General features: G+C 47.6%; 1 long non-coding RNA gene across 1 annotated transcript; it reads left to right on the top strand.

The window, feature by feature from the left end:
* The first annotated feature begins 256 nt into the window (after positions 1–256).
* Positions 257–3,113, top strand: LOC144827101 (uncharacterized). Its single transcript, XR_013610022.1, has 3 exons — positions 257–724; positions 997–1,094; positions 3,045–3,113. It is a non-coding gene; the product is annotated as an uncharacterized LOC144827101 (long non-coding RNA).
* Positions 3,114–4,646: the final 1,533 nt, after the last annotated feature.

Raw genomic sequence — 4,646 nt, 5'->3', positions numbered from 1 at the left:
TATCTGGATGACTCAACAGCGGTCAATATTACTGAGGACCCATTGGCGTATTGGCATGGGAAAAGAAACATATGGCGAGAGCTCACCAACCTGGCTATCAATTACTTGTCTTGCCCACTCGCAAGCGTGTCTTCAGAACGTGTTTTTAGTTCTGCTGGTGGCATTGTGACTTGCAAAAGGTCCCGCCTCTTGCCAGCAAATGTGGAGCGGCTCACCATGATAAAGATGAACCAGCACTTCATACCACCAGATTACAAAGTACGAGAATGCACGCAGGAAGAAGAGGACACCGACCTACCTGAGGAAAGTTCTCCTCAGTTACCAGAAGTACTACCGACTCAATTTGCAGAGTTTGAGGACGAGCTCTGCTTCCCTGACAGCGAGTTCTGAAAATGAGTCAATGATTCATTAACTTTAACATTAGTCCTTATTCACTTTTATTCCTGTGTGTCTGTCTTTCTTTTTTTAGCAAGTGCTTCATCACATTCACAACAAAACTGTAATCAACCAATCAAACAACAAGCCCATCAGCAGAACTGTCTTGATTTTGATGCCGCAGCATTCCTCAGGTTCACAACAGTTAGTTGACAAGAACTCAGTCCTGGTCGTCTATCCTCCTCCTCCAGACTCACCCTATCCATTTCCCGTAATGCTGATGCCTGGAATCTGCACAATGAAGAAACTTACGTTGACGAGTCCCCTAAAGAGGGACTGTCTGGAAGTAGTGAGTCCTCATTTAAATACATTTTGCTAAGTGTGACTTTTTTGCGTTTGGGTTTACGGGTCTTGGCTGGGCCATTGCTGGCAAGGTCTATTAAGGGATGAAATTGGTTAGGCATTTACTTTGGAAAACATTTGGCCTATTACACGTGAACGTTTAGGCGTTATTATTGCTCGCTTGCCTGTCTCAGGGGTGCTGTCTGTGGGGCTTCTAGGATTTTGGGGTCTGTGAGCACCGCTGCCATATTTCTAATGTTGATTGCTTTTGTTTTGCAGAAAATCCACGCCGGGAAACTCCAGTTGGGGCCCTGCTGCAGAACGCTTTAGGACACTGTGAATTCCAAGTGGAGCCAGCCCTCAAACACAAATTACAGGTAAGATAAGCGTTTGGATGGGAGGTAGTATAATGGAGTATTAGGAGAGGCGAGAGAGTGACAGTGGTACTAGTAGTAAAGTCCTAGGACTCTTCAATTAACAAACTCTGTGACAGGCATTTACTTTGGAAAACATTTGGCCAATTACACGTGAACCAACACGATGACAGTGTTCAGTAAAACGAACTTACTGCAAAACCACCACCCACCAGGCTCAAAAGTAGTAAAAAAAAAGATATGCTCAGATAAAGTTTGAAAAAGTATATTTTTATATCCCTAACAAAATAATCTCCCACAAGACCCTCCCTAACCCCAACAAATAAATAGTCCATCAAAAGTCCCCAAAAAACCCAACTCCCAATTCCCACCCCCCAAAAGTCACTAAAAAAAGGGCAAGGGACACTCTAGGGATGCATGGTGTTGTTAACTTTGGCCTCCAGGGCATCATGCCTTAGGGCCAGGGCATCGTATTGCTCCCGGAGGGTGGCGTGATCTAAACGGAGGCCCTCCACCAAATTTTGGTACTCTTTCCATTTCCGGACCTCCGCCTCCAGGTCCGACACTCTGCGGATTGCTCGGCGCAAGCGAGCCTTTACAGTACTGTGAGGTGCAGCCTTTGCTGCTCGGCGGTGGCGTCTGCCAGCACGGCTCCGTTTGGCTGGAGTACTGCGCTGACCGGCAGAACGTGGGGTCACTGAGGAGGATGCAGATGTTATATTGGAAGTACTGGACTGCGTGTCGTCCCCCTCCAGTTCCACCAGCCGCCGATATTGGGCAACAGTTGCATCCAGCCTCCGTTGCCGGGCCAGTACAGCCAGCATACTCCTTGTTGGTTTTGTTTTAGTATGACCAACTATATGAAGAAAGAAAGACATAATCTGTAACCAATGCTCTTTAAGAATATGATTAACACTAAATGATTCAGCAGGAAGTTTTGTCACAGTACAACTAGCAACTAGCCAGCGCAGTACAAAAGAAACTATTCAGGCCAATATCATGGGCGTCAGCAGGGATGGGCAAGAGAGGGCACGATTGCCCCCCCCTGGATCGCAGGTCCATCCAGTGCTGGCCCAGTGACAAATTACAATATGGTAATTACAGCAGGCTGGGACCGACAGACAGATAGAGGCAGAGACAGAGAGAGAGGAAGACAGAAGGAGAGAGAGAGAGAGGGAGGGAGCCAGAGGGTGACAGAGGGAGGATGAGGGAGGGAGACAGAGAGAGAGGGAGGGGGAGAGAGAAAGAAAGATGTGTGTAATGTGTATGCCAGGTCTGGTGGCTCAGTGGACGAAGGCATCCGCTGCAGGGGCATGATTTCAATTTCATGGTCATATTTTTTTTTGTTGCTCTAGATTCACCCCCCTCCCCCACCGACCCTGCCCCCTTCGGTGCGGCCCTTGGCCACAAACCACACTATCAATCATGTCAGGAGTAGGACTCAGGAGATGGTGATGATGTTGCACCCCCCCTGGAAACATTTCATAGTATGTTTGTAGTTCATCCAGTGACCGTCTACTCTCTGTAGATACACATCATATGCTATCTAAGAGTCAGATAGTACCATGATCCAGCTTACCTGTACCCGCCACCACCACTGTCTCCTTCCTCACAGTCTGTACTTCTTGGTCCGACTCCTCTTGCGCCGCCTCCTCCCCAGAGTGGTCCTCGGACTCGGGAGTCGATCACTATTACCACATCCGAGCTGGCCCCGCCACCAGATGTTCCACCTACAAAGTAGATTTAAGAATGTTAGATTACACCACTCACCAGTAGTTGGTCTAAGTATGAATGAAGAATGTGAAAACAACAGAAAAAGTAATTGACTGTCTACTCTAGTCTAAAGTAAAAATGTCCCTCCTTCCAGGGAAGGCTGTTGTCTTGCTGCATTTTTTTTGACATAATTGATGGATGCTTGCTTAATTTTAACACACACCATTTTTCTCTGAACAGACAGAAACTGGACTTCTAAGGACAAGAGCAACATCAACTTCAAACCAGGTGAAAGCTCGGCTCGACCACAAGAAATGTGTTCCATTACTCATCAACTCAGCACCAAGCACTTTTCCATTTCCAACTAACTTTATTTTAATTTATGTGTTTACTTAAACTTTTAATAAAGCTTTTAAACTTGAATAGACTCTGTGGTTTTTGGTCCTCCAGACTAGAGTGACTGAGCGAAAGGTTTTGCAATTTTTGCAAGGAGGAGTCCGTGCCGCTGACACTACCAGGTTTATACGGTGTGCCAAACACGCCACTCTGAAATATTATTACTCTGGTCTTTGGTGTCCATAGTTCGGTTTGTGGAGAATTGTCCCTGCAACAGTAGTATTATTGATTTTGCTCCTATCTAAACACTATTTCGAAAAAATTAAATTAGGAACGCTTTGACAACAATAGGTCCTCTATATTTAAATGAAAACTTACTGGGGCCAGCAAAGGAGCACTCGCCGCCCTGGCCTGCATCCTCCTCCTTTGGAGCCACTGCATCCGCTTTTTCTGTCCGCTTGCCCCTGGGCGGACCTGACGTACAACATGAAAGAATGAACAGAAAACATTGATGATTGCTGCTTTTCGATGTCCTTGTCAACCAAATCAAACATTTAGAAAGAACAAGAACCAACTATTTCAGTCAAAAAGAGGGCTACAAAGGAAGGACTGCACCTGAGCCTCTACTCTAGGGGCAGATTTACAATCCCCTTGCAGCTCTTTTGCTCCGTTCTTGCGTCACTTTTGTGACGCAGCGCCACAACAAGAGAGGCGCCATGGTGTGGCGTATATTAACAACGTGACGCATATGGGAGATGCATCCCATTCTAAAGCCCTGCGCCATAAGGGAGCGTTCCAGCGCAAGGGAGGGCGTTCCTGCGCAGGAACGCATGCTAAAAGTGGCTATGGGGAATATATAAAATTTCAATCAGTCATTTAGGACAATGATGCGTCACTGAAACCCTGCGCCTGCATGAAGCAGACTTACGGCTTGACGCAGCATTGCTGGAGCTGCGTCATCGTTGCAACGCAACTCCATCAATGAGCCGCCTTTATGGCACCGATGCGTAACGCTTCGGTGACGTTTTGGGACCATGGTGTGCCGCATTGTAAATACGGCGCACCATGGGTGGTGCTGGCGTGCCGCACACTTTGCAGGGATGCGCAGGTAATTGCTAATCTGACACTTAGGGGCATACTTACGAGTTCTGAGCTGGACACCTCCAGATGTGCACCAGAACAAATGCGTAACGCAAAACTAACTTTGCGTCACGGCAGATGCGCCGCAATTACAATGCGGCAAACCCTGGCGCAAGGGTAGGCAGATGCGTGACGCATCTCGTGACGAAAGAGGGGCGCATCTCTAGAGTCGCGTCGCGTCGCGGGCGCGATGCAACTATAGCAATGCTCAGGGCTGCCCAATACTCAACATACCGCATCAGTCCTTACGCCTGTTTCAAGCAAGCAGGCATAAAGAATTGACGTAGCAGCGTCGCGGAAGTGCCTGCGTTAAATCTTGTAGATTTCACGCAGGCACTTTTGCGAAGCGCACAGCTGCCTGACCGC

This window comes from Lissotriton helveticus, chromosome 4_1, assembly GCF_964261635.1.
Source record: "Lissotriton helveticus chromosome 4_1, aLisHel1.1, whole genome shotgun sequence".
NCBI classification, from domain to species: domain Eukaryota; kingdom Metazoa; phylum Chordata; class Amphibia; order Caudata; family Salamandridae; genus Lissotriton; species Lissotriton helveticus.
This window is presented reverse-complemented; position numbering and strand designations above follow the sequence as displayed.